The sequence below is a fragment of the Cricetulus griseus genome, chromosome 6, assembly GCF_003668045.3.
Source record: "Cricetulus griseus strain 17A/GY chromosome 6, alternate assembly CriGri-PICRH-1.0, whole genome shotgun sequence".
NCBI lineage: Eukaryota > Metazoa > Chordata > Mammalia > Rodentia > Cricetidae > Cricetulus > Cricetulus griseus.
Window position 1 is genome coordinate 153,346,329 of NC_048599.1, and position 15,294 is coordinate 153,361,622.

Here is a 15,294-nt window from a genome sequence, read left to right on the forward strand (position 1 = left end):
TCTGCTTCCTTCTCCTCCATTTCTTTCCTCCTGTCTTTCTCAATTTCCTCCTTGCCTTCCTCCTACATTGCCTCCTCCTCTTCCTCTTGCTTCCTGCTCCATCTTTTCTTTCTCCAACCTCTCCCCATCTACTCCTCCCCCATCTCCCTCCCCCTCCTTCTCCACCTCTTCCTCTCCTGTCTTCTTCCTACTGTATCCTTTATCTTTCCTCGATTTCCTTCTCTTCTCTAATCTCTTTTAACTTTGTCTCCTACGGCTCCGCAGCTACATCTCTGTGTCTGCCTCCCTCACCACTTCCTTCACCTTTATCCTGTCTTCCCTTCTTCACCCACCCCCTCTCTACCCCTGCCCTCTTATCTAACCCCATGATCTCCACACTCCTGCCCCTCCATCCCCCTCTGTTTTCATTTCCGTCTTTTTCAATATCCTCCTTCACGCCTTCGCTCTCCCACCCCCTTATCATCCCACTCTCCAATATCCCCGTCGTTTCCTCCTTCACCTCCTCCTCAGCCTCCTCTCTCCCATCTCCTCACCACCTTCTCCACCGCCTCCTGTCTCTTCTATATGCTTCTCTTCGTTATATTCTACACTGCACCCTGCCCCCTGCCTGCTCCCTGGCCTGTCTCCTCGTCCTCCTTTCTTCTCTCTGGCTTCCCCTCCCCTCCTCTCTCCCATCCTCCCCCTCATCCTCTTCCTTTCCTTCCTTATCGTCACCTCACTCATGACTTGCAAATTTCCCTTGCCTCATCTTCTCTTCCTCCTTCATCTCCTTCTTTTTTCTACTCCTGTTTCTTTCTTTCTTTTTTTTTTGGGGGGGGGTCCGAGACAGGGTTTCTCTGTGTAGCTCTGGAGCCTGTCCTGGCACTGGCTCTGGAGACCAGGCTGGCCTCGAACTCACAGAGATCTGCCTGCCTCTGCCTCTGCCTCTGCCTCCCGAGTGCTGGGATTAAAGGCGTGCACCACCAACGCCCAGCTGCTCCTGTTTCTTTCTGCTGCTTATTTTTCTCTTCCTCCTCAACTCTCTTACTATTATCCCCATTTCCTCCTCTTCCTCCTACCCCTTCATCTCCTCCTCTTCTGTCTCTTCCCTCTCCATTTCCTCTCCTGCGTACCCTAATCTTCCGTATGTTCCTCTCGCATCTCCTCCAATCCCCCCATTGTCTCTCCCTCCTCCTCCTCCTCCTCCCCATCTCCCTTCCTCCTGTCTGCTCCCACTCCCTCTTCCTTTCCTCTTATTTTCTCTTCCATCTCCTCTATTTTCTACTCCTCTTTTCCTCCTCATCCGTCTACATGTCACCCGCTCCCCCTTCTGCAGCTTCTCTGTCGCCTGCCCTCCACCTCCACCTTCCGTCTCCTCATCGCCATTCTTTTCCATTTCACCTTCCTCCCCTGCTCCTCCCCTTCCTCCCCTGCTCCTTCATCTTTCTTCAGCCTCCCTTCCTACTTCTCTCCTTTGCTTCCTCTTTCACCCTTTTCCTTCCACCCTGCTTTAACTTCACCACCCGCCCTCCTCCCCTCACTTCTGCAGCTTCCTCTTTCTCCTCCCATGGACTCTCCTCCTCTTCCTCGTCACTGCCCACCCTCCCTCTTCTACCCTGTTCCTTCCTCCATCACCCCCCATTCTCACCTCGTCCACTCTCTGCCTCCTAGCCCTTCCTCCTGCCCTACTGCTCCCCGCTTTCCTCTCTCCTCCCTGCTCTTCCTTCCTTTCCCTTTCTCCTCTTCCTGCTTTGCCCGTTACATCCCATGGTTCCCCCTCCTCTTCCTCCCCCTCTGTTGCTCTCCTCCCCACTCTCACCCCTTCCTCACTCTTCTTTTCCTCCACCCCTCCAGTTTCCCCCTTTTCTTCCTCACCGTCTTCTTGACATTTTCTTAAATGTATTTTAGGAAATGACACTTTCTCAGCTCTTTCCTGTCTGTTTCCTCCCTGTGACCTATTTCACCTTCCTGCTCCTCCTACCTTGTGTCCCCTCCACTTTCCCACCCACCCTCTCGCCACACCTGCTTTCTCTCCCGCTCTTCCTCTGTCTTCTTTTAATCTCCATTAAGCTCCCTCTAATTTCTTATTGCACCCCTCTTTCTACTCCTAGTTACTCTCCTCCACTTCTAAGTCATTTCCTCTTCCCCTTCCCCTCTAACCCCACCTCCTTTCTCGCTCATTCCTGTTCCGAATCTTCCTTCTCGACAGCCCCCCTCACCCCTCCACTTCTATTTCTCGCTCTTCCTCCTCGCAGCATCTCCTGCAGGCTCTGCTTTTTCTTTCCCATCCTGTTTCTCTTGTTCTTCCTTCTACATTTATTACTTTCCCATCCTTCCTATTCTCTAGTTTTCTTCCCCCTCTTCCTTATTCCTGCCCTGCCTCTGCCGCTCCCTCCCCGTCTTCCCCTCCTGCTTTATATTGTCCTGTGCTCCTGCCTCACTGCTCCCTGTCCTCTCTTCAACATTCTCCCCTCTGTCTCTACTCCTGTGCAACCCCTGTTTCACCCCTAAATAGTCCCCTCCCCTCCTTTTCTTCCTTCATCTAGTCCTCTCCTGATGCCCAGTTTTCTTTTATTCTTCCTTTTCCTCTTCCTTTTTATCCTTAATTCAGCTCTTCTTTTTCTCTCTCCCCTCAATTCCTCCTCCTTTCTGCTCCTCTCCTCTGCTGCCCTAACACCATCCATCTTCATCCCGCTTTCTCTTCACTCCCCTCTTCTGACCTTATTTGTCTTTTAACCCTCTACGTGTATCCCTATGTCTGCCCCACATCCTCAACCTTCTCTTTCCCCTTTCCTCGTCTTTTTCCTCCCTCGTCCTTCCGTCCCCTTTACAGTATCTCATCCAATAGCTCCTGCTGCTCCTCCCTCTCTCTGACATCTCTTACTGTTCATGCTTCTGTTTATCCTAATTATTCCTACTACATCTCCCCACCCCTCCCCTTCTCCTCCCCTCCTCCATCTTGTCACTTCCTTCCCTTACTTCCCCACCTCCATCCCCTCAGCCTCCTCCATCTGTTGTAGCCCTCTTCTTCCTCCTCCCCTCCACCGTCTCCTCTATCCCTCCACCTACTATACCACGCCTCTAACCCTTCCAGCCCCTCTCCAGCTCCTCCTTCTTTATCGCCTCTATCCCTTTCTTCTCCATCTCCTTTATCTCAGCTATCCCCCTTTGTCTCCCTCCTCTACCTTCTGTCTACCCTCTTTACCTCCTCCATCTCTTCTATCCCCTCCTTTCCCTTCGTCCCCGTCCCCTCCTCTGCTATTCTCTCCTCTTCTCTTCTTGCTTCCTCTTTTATCTCATCTATTCCTTTTCATTTACCGTCAACGTCCTCTGCTGTCTTCCTCTATCACCAACTTCCCTTTGTCCGCCTTCCTTCTCTCCTCAATCTCATCCATCCCGCTCTCTTCCTTCTTTCCCTCCCCTGTCTCCTCTGCCCCCCTCCCGTCTTCCCCTTTCCCATCTTCTTCCTCTGTCTCCTTCTCTAGAGCGTCTTCTGTTTTCTCCTCCATGTCCTGTATCTTCTCTTCTTCCTTCCCCTCCTTTATCTTCTCTATCCCTTTCTCCTCTTGCCTCCCCTTTCTATCTCCTCCATCTCCTTTCCTGCCTCACCCCCCTCCATTTCCTCTGGCTCCTTCTCTTTCTTTTCCTTGCTCCCACCCAACCTTCTCCTGCTTAGCCGTATCCCCCGCACTTCCCTTCTCCTTCTCCTGCTCCTCATTCCTAGCCTTCATCCACACTGTCCTCTTCCTCCGTCTCCTGTCTCCTTTTCCTCCTCTGTCTCCCTTGGGGCTGGAGTGTGGTCCTCCCTCCTACCTTTCCTCCTCTGTCTCCCTTGGGGCTGGAGTGTGGTCCTCCCTCCTACCTTTCCTCCTCTGTCTCCCTTGGGGCTGGAGTGTGGTCCTCCCTCCTACCTTTCCTCCTCTGTCTCCCTTGGGGCTGGAGTGTGGTCCTCCCTCCTACCTTTCCTCCTCTGTCTCCCTTGGGGCTGGAGTGTGGTCCTCCCTCCTACCTTTCCTCCTCTGTCTCCCTTGTGGCTGGAGTGTGGTCCTCCCTCCTACCTTTCCTCCTCTGTCTCCCTTGTGGCTGGAGTGTGGTCCTCCCTCCTACCTTTCCTCCTCTGTCTCCCTTGGGGCTGGAGTGTGGTCCTCCCTCCTACTTTTCCTCCTCTGTCTCCCTTGTGGCTGGAGTGTGGTCCTCCCTCCTACTTTTCCTCCTCTGTCTCCCTTGTGGCTGGAGTGTGGTCCTCCCTCCTACTTTTCCTCCTCTGTCTCCCTTGTGGCTGGAGTGTGGTCCTCCCTCCTACTTTTCCTCCTCTGTCTCCCTTGTGGCTGGAGTGTGGTCCTCCCTCCTACCTTTCCTCCTCTGTCTCCCTTGTGGAGTGTGGTCCTCCCTCCTACCTTTCCTCCTCTGTCTCCCTTGGGGCTGGAGTGTGGTCCTCCCTCCTACCTTTCCTCCTCTGTCTCCCTTGGGGCTGGAGTGTGGTCCTCCCTCCTACCTTTCCTCCTCTGTCTCCCTTGGGGCTGGAGTGTGGTCCTCCCTCCTACCTTTCCTCCTCTGTCTCCCTTGGGGCTGGAGTGTGGTCCTCCCTCCTACCTTTCCTCCTCTGTCTCCCTTGGGGCTGGAGTGTGGTCCTCCCTCCTACCTTTCCTCCTCTGTCTCCCTTGGGGCTGGAGTGTGGTCCTCCCTCCTACCTTTCCTCCTCTGTCTCCCTTGGGGCTGGAGTGTGGTCCTCCCTCCTACCTTTCCTCCTCTGTCTCCCTTGGGGCTGGAGTGTGGTCCTCCCTCCTACCTTTCCTCCTCTGTCTCCCTTGGGGCTGGAGTGTGGTCCTCCCTCCTACCTTTCCTCCTCTGTCTCCCTTGGGGCTGGAGTGTGGTCCTCCCTCCTACCTTTCCTCCTCTGTCTCCCTTGGGGCTGGAGTGTGGTCCTCCCTCCTACCTTTCCTCCTCTGTCTCCCTTGGGGCTGGAGTGTGGTCCTCCCTCCTACCTTTCCTCCTCTGTCTCCCTTGGGGCTGGAGTGTGGTCCTCCCTCCTACCTTTCCTCCTCTGTCTCCCTTGGGGCTGGAGTGTGGTCCTCCCTCCTACCTTTCCTCCTCTGTCTCCCTTGGGGCTGGAGTGTGGTCCTCCCTCCTACCTTTCCTCCTCTGTCTCCCTTGGGGCTGGAGTGTGGTCCTCCCTCCTACCTTTCCTCCTCTGTCTCCCTTGGGGCTGGAGTGTGGTCCTCCCTCCTACCTTTCCTCCTCTGTCTCCCTTGAGTGTGGTCCTCCCTCCTACTTTTCCTCCTCTGTCTCCCTTGGGGCTGGAGTGTGGTCCTCCCTCCTACCTTTCCTCCTCTGTCTCCCTTGGGCTGGAGTGTGGTCCTCCCTCCTACCCTCCTCTGGGGGCTGGAGTGTGGTCCTCCCTCCTACCTTTCCTCCTCTGTCTCCCTTGGGGCTGGAGTGTGGTCCTCCCTCCTACAGTGTGGTCCTCCCTCCTACCTTTCCTCCTCTGTCTCCCTTGGGGCTGGAGTGTGGTCCTCCCTCCTACCTTTCCTCCTCTGTCTCCCTTGGGGCTGGAGTGTGGTCCTCCCTCCTACCTTTCCTCCTCTGTCTCCCTTGGGGCTGGAGTGTGGTCCTCCCTCCTACCTTTCCTCCTCTGTCTCCCTTGGGGCTGGAGTGTGGTCCTCCCTCCTACCTTTCCTCCTCTGTCTCCCTTGGGGCTGGAGTGTGGTCCTCCCTCCTACCTTTCCTCCTCTGTCTCCCTTGGGGCTGGAGTGTGGTCCTCCCTCCTACCCTCCTCTGTCTCCCTCCCTCCCTGTCTCCCTTGGGGCTGGAGTGTGGTCCTCCCTCCTACCTTTCCTCCTCTGTCTCCCTTGGGGCTGGAGTGTGGTCCTCCCTCCTACCTTTCCTCCTCTGTCTCCCTTGGGGCTGGAGTGTGACCTCCCTCCTACCTTTCCTCCTCTGTCTCCCTTGGGGCTGGAGTGTGGTCCTCCCTCCTACCCTCCTCTGTCTCCCTCTGGAGTGTGGTCCTCCCTCCTACTTTTCCTCCTCTGTCTCCCTTGGGCTGGAGTGTGGTCCTCCCTCCTACTTTTCCTCCTCTGTCTCCCTTGGGGCTGGAGTGTGGTCCTCCCTCCTACCTTTCCTCCTCTGTCTCCCTTGGGGCTGGAGTGTGGTCCTCCCTCCTACCTTTCCTCCTCTGTCTCCCTTGGGGCTGGAGTGTGGTCCTCCCTCCCACCTTTCCTCCTCTGTCTCCCTTGGGGCTGGAGTGTGGTCCTCCCTCCCACCTTTCCTCCTCTGTCTCCCTTGGGGCTGGAGTGTGGTCCTCCCTCCCACCTTTCCTCCTCTGTCTCCCTTGGGGCTGGAGTGTGGTCCTCCCTCCTACCTTTCCTCCTCTGTCTCCCTTGGGGCTGGAGTGTGGTCCTCCCTCCTACCTTTCCTCCTCTGTCTCCCTTGGGCTGGAGTGTGGTCCTCCCTCCTACCTTTCCTCCTCTGTCTCCCTTGGGGCTGGAGTGTGGTCCTCCCTCCTACCTTTCCTCCTCTGTCTCCCTTGGGGCTGGAGTGTGGTCCTCCCTCCTACCTTTCCTCCTCTGTCTCCCTTGGGGCTGGAGTGTGGTCCTCCCTCCTACCTTTCCTCCTCTGTCTCCCTTGGGGCTGGAGTGTGGTCCTCCCTCCTACCTTTCCTCCTCTGTCTCCCTTGGGGCTGGAGTGTGGTCCTCCCTCCTACCTTTCCTCCTCTGTCTCCCTTGGGGCTGGAGTGTGGTCCTCCCTCCTACCTTTCCTCCTCTGTCTCCCTTGGGGCTGGAGTGTGGTCCTCCCTCCTACCTTTCCTCCTCTGTCTCCCTTGTGGCTGGAGTGTGGTCCTCCCTCCTACCTTTCCTCCTCTGTCTCCCTTGGGGCTGGAGTGTGGTCCTCCCTCCTACCTTTCCTCCTCTGTCTCCCTTGGGGCTGGAGTGTGGTCCTCCCTCCTACCTTTCCTCCTCTGTCTCCCTTGGGGCTGGAGTGTGGTCCTCCCTCCTACCTTTCCTCCTCTGTCTCCCTTGGGGCTGGAGTGTGGTCCTCCCTCCTACCTTTCCTCCTCTGTCTCCCTTGGGGCTGGAGTGTGGTCCTCCCTCCTACCTTTCCTCCTCTGTCTCCCTTGGGGCTGGAGTGTGGTCCTCCCTCCTACCTTTCCTCCTCTGTCTCCCTTGGGGCTGGAGTGTGGTCCTCCCTCCTACCTTTCCTCCTCTGTCTCCCTTGGGGCTGGAGTGTGGTCCTCCCTCCTACCTTTCCTCCTCTGTCTCCCTTGGGGCTGGAGTGTGGTCCTCCCTCCTACCTTTCCTCCTCTGTCTCCCTTGGGGCTGGAGTGTGGTCCTCCCTCCTACCTTTCCTCCTCTGTCTCCCTTGTGGCTGGAGTGTGGTCCTCCCTCCTACCTTTCCTCCTCTGTCTCCCTTGTGGCTGGAGTGTGGTCCTCCCTCCTACCTTTTCCTCCTCTGTCTCCCTTGTGGCTGGAGTGTGGTCCTCCCTCCTACTTTTCCTCCTCTGTCTCCCTTGTGGCTGGAGTGTGGTCCTCCTCCTACTTGTTCCTTCCTCCTCTGCTCACACTGCATCCCCCTCTTCATTCTGTGCCTCTTTCCTCTTTTCTTCTGTCCCTCTGCTTTTCCTCCCTGCTCTTGTTTCTAATGTCTCCTGTGTCCTATTAGCTTTCTTGTGGACTGACCTCTTCCACTCGCTTCTTCCCGTCCCCCATTTCTCCATTGACTTTTCTCTTATCCATACAAACTCCTGTTTTCCTCTTCCATCTCCTTTTCTTCCCTCCCCTCTTCCTGCCATATTCTCTCCTTCTCCCCCATCTGTTCTCTCTTCCTCCGCTTTTCTCCTTACTCTTGTTCTTCGTGGGCATCCTCTGCCTCCTTCATGTCCTCACCTCTCCTCCTCCGCGCCCGCTCTTGATCCGAGTCCCTTCCTCCTGTGCCCCCTTTCCACAACCTCCTCCTCTTCCCCTTTGTCTCCCTTCTCTCTTCCTCCTTACCCTCTCTCCAACTCAGTCTACTCCTGCTCCATCCCCTCCTAATCCCCTGCCTCATTTCTCTTCCCATCTCTTTCCTCCTCTTCCTCCCCCTTTTCCTATGGCACCTTCACACTTTTTAAAATTATCTTCCTCTGCTCTGTACTTTACACGCACTCTAGTTTCTCTCTCTCTCTTTTCTTTTGTATTTTTGAGACAGGGATTCTCTGTGTAACATCTCCAGCTGTCCTGGAACTCACTCTGTAGGCCAAGCTGGCCTCTGCCTCCTGAGTGCTGAGATTCCAGGCGAGCACCACCACCGCCCTGCTCATTTCTCCATCATAACATTTCCCGTTTCATAGCTCCCTCAGGCCTTGCCCTGATGCCTCTTCCTTGTCTCCTGTCTTCGACCTCCCCCCATTCCCTCTGGACTTCCCTGTCACCTGTGCTGGGTTCTCAGAAGTTGTGGGGCAGTATACCCAGGGCTTGATGTCCTCCTGGGTCCCTCCACACAGCCCTGTCTGGATCAAGAGCGTTCAGTACACCCAGCCCCCCTCCCTCACCTTCTCTACCCGCCATGTCTTCCTGCTCTTTTCTCTACTCCCACCTCCTTCCCTCCCTAGGCACCCCATCCCTCCTTTCTGGGGCTCTCTACCCCGTTTCTGTCCTGTCTTCCTGGAATCTGCCTTTGTTCTGTTCCCTGTCACAACCACTCTCTTTCTTCCTCCATTTCTCTACAACCCATCTCTCTCCCAACGGTAACATCACCACCCCATCCCGATGGTCATTCCTCCCTCATTCAAATTATGTTACCCCTCTCCCTTGGCATCTCTACTGTTTATCTTCCTTGACCATTTCCCTGCCTTTCTTGTCTTTGATTTTCAGTCTCTCCTACTCACCTACCTATTCTGTTCCACGCTGCTGATCACTTCTCCCTTCTCCTTTCTGGCTCCCCGCCTCTGTCTGGCATTCCTCATGGTGCTCTACCCAGTCACTCATGCTCCTGTGGTCCTCCTAGTTTTCCCTCCTCTTTCTTGCACTCTTCCTGTCATCTCCAGTGTGTGTGTGTGTCTTGTGTAAGACAGAAATCAATATTGGGTATCACCTATTTAATTTTTGTTGTTTGTATGTGTGCGTGTGTCTGTTTATGGTGTACTCACCTGTGAGTACCTGTGTGTGGAGCTAAGACATCAACATCTGGTGTCTCCTCTGTGATTCTCAACCTTAATTTTATTTTGCTTATTTATTGGTGTGAGGTTTTTTTGTTTTTTGTTTTTTTGTTGTTGTTTTGGGTTTTTTGTTTCTTTTGTTTTTGGTTTGTTGGTTTTTTGAAAGAGGTTTCTCTGTATAGCCTGAGTCGCCTGGAATTCACTCTGTAGTCCAAACTGGCCTTGAACTCAGAGATCCTCCTGCCTCTGCCTCCCAAGTGCTGGGAATAAAGTTGTGTACCATCACTGCCAGGTTCTCCACCTTTATCTTTGAGACAAGGTCTTTTGTTGAACTTGCAACTTGCTGACATGGTGAGACTGGCCAGCCAGCAAGTCCTGGTAATCCACTGTCTAACCCCACACACACACACACAACCAGGTTTCCAGGCACATGGCAGGCTGTTGTGTGAGTGCTAGGACTCACACCCGGGTTCCCCTGCTGCACAACCAACACCCACCAATAGCCCTGTCTCCCTGCCCTACCCATTTGTCTGTCTTCCTTTGATCTCTCCTTCTCTTCCTCTTTATTCCCTTTCTCCTCCTCACTCACTGTCTCCCTCCCCTTTTCCCTTCCTGAAGCTCTCAGCCCCTCTAAGTGGGCTCCTTTCCAGCTGGTTTCCAGCCCCGAGCTCTGGTGCTGTGAGGTTCCCCCAGGCTCTGGGAGGGAGGTGGGCCACAGTGGTCACCTGTTGGCCACTCCAGGTTGGAGTCTGATTACCTGGAGTATGGCTACCATGCCAGAGTCCAGGTGTGGGGTGGGCTCTCTGTGACACTCCTTTCTTTTTTTTATCTGTCCTGGATGCTGGACACTTCCTGGAGGAATCAGACCCTGAAGGCAGGACGCAAGGAAACCAACTCAGAGAGAGTAAAGAGCTGCCCACAGACACAGGTAGGGCCAGAACAGCATGTGATCCTGGGTTGACCAGGGATGGGCTCTGAGACTCAAGTTTGAGATTGGTGAAGGATGATTAGACTGCTCTGTCCTCTGCCTGGCCCTCCACCCTCTTTAGGCATCAGCAATGGAAGGCCTCAGCAGACCACAGTTTTCCAGATGAAAACATCTGCAACATGCGTAACACCTGCAGGACACTGGAGACCAGCAGCTGCTAGGACAGAGGCTCCTTAGGACTCACCTGCCTGAAGGACCAACATGACATGCCCAGCACAGATCACCTGTGTGTGTGTGTGTGTGTGTGTGTGTGTGTGTGTGTGCGCCTAATGGGACTGTCACCACCTGTTGGCACAGAATGGAACTGCAACCCAGTTGTATTAGGCACTGAAATTTGTCCCCAATAAAGGACAGTTGGGGCGAGGGAAGCTGTAGAGAGACATGGAAAATTCTGTAAAAATGAATATTTTTGCTCCTAATAAAGAAACATTCACAAGAAGTGTTTGTGTGTTTGTCTGAGAGACAGGGTCTCATGATGCCCAGTTGGCCTTGAACTTCCTATGTAATCAAGGGTGACCTTGAACCTGATCCTCCTGCTTCTACTCCAGTGCTAGAATTACAAGTCTGTGCCAGAACACCCGACTTCAATCAGATTCTATGAAGTCTTACACCTCTGAGCCTTACACTGTGAGTCACTCAATGGTGACTGTCTGTATTCCAGGGGGTAGACCCAGGCGCACCAGGGGTAGAATGGAGAACCGGTCTTTGATTATGCAAACCTGCTGCAGGTCTGTGAACAACCCATCATTTTGCTAAATGGAAGGTGGGGGCAAGCCATGGTGGGTGTCTTAGTTAGGGTTACTATTGTGATGAATCACCATGGCCAAAAGTAAGTTGAGAAGGAAAGGATTTATTTGGCTTACATTTCCACAATGTAGTCCATCATTGAGGGAAGTCAGGACAGGACAGGAACCTGGAGGCAGGAGCTGATGCAGAGGCATGGAGGGTGCTCATCATGTCTTGTTCAGCCTGCTTTCTTATAGAACCTAATACCACCAGCCCAGTGATAGTACCACCCACAATCAGCTGGGCCTCCCCCATCAACAACTAATTAAGAAAATGCAGCCAGCTGGTGGTGGCATGCACATTTAACAGAGGAAGGCAATCTCCTGAGTTCAAGGCCAGCCTGTTCTACAGATCGAGTTCCAGAACAGCCAGAACTACACAGAGAAACCTTGTCTCAAAGGGGGGGTGGGGACAAAGAAAAATGCCCTACAGCCGGATTTTTGTTGTTGTTCTCGAGACAGGGTTTCTCTGTAGCTTTGGAGCCTATCCTGGCACTCACTCTGGAGACCAGGCTGGCCTCGAACTCACAGAGATCCGCCTGCCTCTGCCTTCCGAGTGCTGGGATTAAAGGCATGTGCCACCAACGCCCAGCTCAGCTGGATCTTAATGGAGGCGTTTTCTCGATTGAAGTTTCCTCCTTTTAGATAACTAGCTTGTGTCAAGTTGACATATAAACTAGCCAGGACAGTGGGGAACAGCTAGAAGCCCAAGAATGGCTCCTGCTTTGGTCAGAGTATTTCCCTGAAGGGTAAGAAGCTTCCTCAACTCCAGGAGCTACAATGGGTCAACAGAGTCACACACAGTATTAAAGTAGCCGAAGACAGGTTAAGTGCCAGCCTGAGGCTAGAAACCAAAAAGGGGAAGCTTCCTGGGAAAGAGAGAAGGGTACCCATGGATGGGTGAGGAATGAGGGATAGTCTACACCCTGAGCTACCTTCATCTTATGCCTGAGGCCAACAAGCTGGGAAAGATCCAGGAGAGGACCAAGGGCTGAGCTGAGACCAGGTAAGTGGACACGGGCTGTGGCAGGAGGTGTCAGAGGGATGGGGGCTGCAGAATTTAAGCCTAGCCTGATGCACTAATTATAGACATCAAATGCCAGGCCAGGGTGACTGGGCTGCTTGTCCTGTGGGTGCTAAAAGCCATGAGAGGGTAGCAACAGGGTCAGCTCTGGTGCTGAAAGCCCAAGATGGGATGGACAGTAGGTGGGAAGACCAGGGTGAAGACTAGACAGAAGGTCCAGGAGGGAACAGATGTATCTCCAAGTGGGTGTCTTGCCACAGGGCTACCTCTAGGGCAGCCTGGAGGGACAGGGATAGTGGTGTGGGGGCTGATGCAGAGCATAACCCTGTCCTGAGGCAGGACCAGTGACAGCATTTCTAGAGCAATGATCCACTGTGCAGGGGCAGAGGCACAGAGAGCTGAATGGCAGATGCGGCTGCAGTCTGGAAGACCTAGGGGCTGTCAGAGAAGCACGGCTGTTGAAGCCACTGGTAGGACAGCAGCTGATGCAGAGGTGCAATGGGACCCAAGCACAAGTGAGAATGCATATGTACAAACACCATCTCAGATCTCACCCAGCAGGGTCATTTGGGCAAGCATCCTACAGATACATATGGATACACACACACACACACACACACACACACACACACACACACACACACACACACAGACACACAGACACACACACACACACACACACACACACACACACACGCAGGTGCACAGGCCTCCTGCAGCACTGAACAAACAGACCCAAAGACCCATGGATGACTGGCTGTGAACAAAATAAACTACACATGGATAGTGGAGGCTGAAGTCTTCTCCAGTGTGTCGCACAAGAGCTGCAGGCTTTTGCAAGACCACCCTGCAGAGACTGCTGTTGCTGTTTGTCTGTGCTAATAGCAGCTGCCTCTCACAGAACAGGGATGGTAGAATAGAAAGCTTCGTGTGGAGCTACTGCCGGATTTTTGTTTTGTTTCTCGAGACAGGGTTTCTCTGTAGCCTTGGAGCCTATCCTGGCACTCACTCTGGAGACCAGGCTGGCCTCGAACTCTCAGAGATCCGCCTGCCTCTGCCTTCCGAGTGCTGGGATTAAAGGCATGTGCCACCAACGCCCGGCTCAGCTGGATCTTAATGGAGGCGTCCAGACTCCTGAACACTCTGGACAGTGAGCTCTCTGGAGACCCACAAGAACTGGTTGTTTAGCTGGGATGGAGCCCTAGGGAGGTTAATGGGCTCAGCAGCTAGAACACAGGAGCACAGACTGGACACAACCTGAAGTAGAGGGAAAGCCACCAACTAGAGACACCACAGCTCCACCCACTATTTAGTAAAGACGGCTCTGCAGGTGCTTCAGAAAGTTCTGAATGCACACACTGTAAACACACACACACACACACACACACACACACACACACACACACACACACACACACGCTCACTCTCACCGTACCTTGCTATGACTGCGTGGGATGTCAGAGGACACCTTGAGGAGTCATTTACCTGCTTCCACCATATGGATCTCAGGATTGAACTTAAGCCATCACACTCAGTGGCACCTTTGCCTGCTGAGCCATCCCACCAGTCCCAAACATGTGGACACCGTATGAGAGCGTATCCCCCATGTGTACCCACCCTGCCTCCCCTTCCTCTCCTGTTATTCTTTGTCCTTCTAGTTTCACTTTTGATCATCATTATAAACTAGGAGCCACAAATGAGAGGCTATATGTTTCATGTTTCTCAGCCAGGCTTAGCTGCACCCATTTTCCTGTAAACATGGCTTCATCCTTTGAAAATAACTCCATTGTGTATATTTATACTTTCCTCACCCACTTTGCTGTCACTGGACACCAAGGGTAGTTCCACGCTCTGCAGCCACTATGTGGAAGCTCTTCTGTGGAACACTGATTTCCAGGACTCCAGGTAAATTACCCCAAGGCAGAGCTGGGTCAGATCTATATGGAGTGGAAGACCTAACACCAATTTCCTGAGAACCTTCTGTACTCGTTTCCACAGAGGCTGGAGTGGTTTGCATTCCCACAAGCGGTGTGTGTTCGATGTCATATACACCCTTGCCAGCACCTGTTTTAACTGGCTGCGGTGAGGCAGAATCTCAACATAGGCTTTTGCTGTTTGAACCAGGGCCTCTCAGGTAATGCGCAAGCACTCTACCCAAGCCACACCCCAGCCTTCACTTCCCTGACAAACCGTGAACATTCTTCATCCTTCAGGGTAGTCTATTCATTAGCTCATTTGCCCTTAGTTTTGTTTTTTGGTTTTTTTTTTTTTGTTTTTGTTTTTTTGCCCTTAGGTTTTTGGGTTACTTATTTAATTTTTGGGTTTTTTTTTTTGTTTGTTTGTTTTTGAGACAGGGTTTCTCTGTGGCTTTAGAGGCTGTCCTGGAACTAGCTCTTGTAGACCAGGCTGGTCTCGAACTCAGCGATCCACCTGCCTCTGCCTCCCGAGTGCTGGGATTAAAGGCGGGCGCCACCACCTCCCGGTTTAATTTTTAGTTCTTTATATATTCTGACAGCCTCTGCTGCTGTCATCCTCCTGGTCACCATGGAAGCTGGCAAGATGCTAGGCCACTGTTCCATGCACAACAGTCAACTTCCATGAACACCAACGGGATGAAAATGGCCAACCCCCTGGGACCAAGGCCATCTGTCACACTATGGTGTGTAGGGGTCTGAGTAGCCACACCATCCAGGTAAAAGAAGATGAGGGCATGGAGGCTGAGGAAGGGGGCACCACAAGGGTACACACCACTGTGAGCAGATGTTGAGATGGCAGGCCTGAGGTTCCTAGCAACTAAACCAAGACAGGGAACACTGTGCCCTTTCCCAAACCCACACCTGAGGATGGCCTGTTGGGGAGGAGGCTTTGATAACTGGAACACTGTCATGGCATAAGGTGAAGCATCCCTCACAGGCTCACATCCCAGGTAGCAATGGTCTGGGAGGTTATGGAACCTTTACTGTAGATGGGACCCAGCAGGAGTGAGATCTTGAGGGGTATGCCTTTACAGGTGCTGTCTGACCCAGACTACTCTCTCAGCTTCCTGTCTATATGATGAGCAGCCTTCATCACAACCTGACTTGCATGAACTAAGCAGCCCTGCCCTGCCCAGCCAACCCCTTAAGAAAGAGCCCAAACCCTCTGAAGCCATACAGTCTTTCCTCCCTACAGCTGCTCCTGTCATGTGGTGTTTTCACCACAGCCCAAAGGTGACTCACACTCCAGGTCACACCTGCAGCCACTGGACTGAGGAAACGGGCCCTCACAGGGCAGGTTGAAAGTGCAGAGAGTGGCCTTGGATTCCGGTTTTATTGTTTTGTGAGGACAGTTTCAAGTAGCCCAGGCTGGCCTCAAACCTGCTAAATGGCTAAGCAACACCTTGAACTTC

At 53.4% G+C, this 15,294-nt stretch overlaps 1 long non-coding RNA gene across 1 annotated transcript; it reads left to right on the plus strand.

Annotated features, from left to right (window-relative positions):
* The first annotated feature begins 9,319 nt into the window (after nucleotides 1-9,319).
* On the plus strand, nucleotides 9,320-10,533 carry LOC113836314. The gene is made up of 2 exons (XR_003486387.2): nucleotides 9,320-10,037; nucleotides 10,159-10,533. It is a non-coding gene; the product is annotated as an uncharacterized LOC113836314 (long non-coding RNA).
* Nucleotides 10,534-15,294: the final 4,761 nt, after the last annotated feature.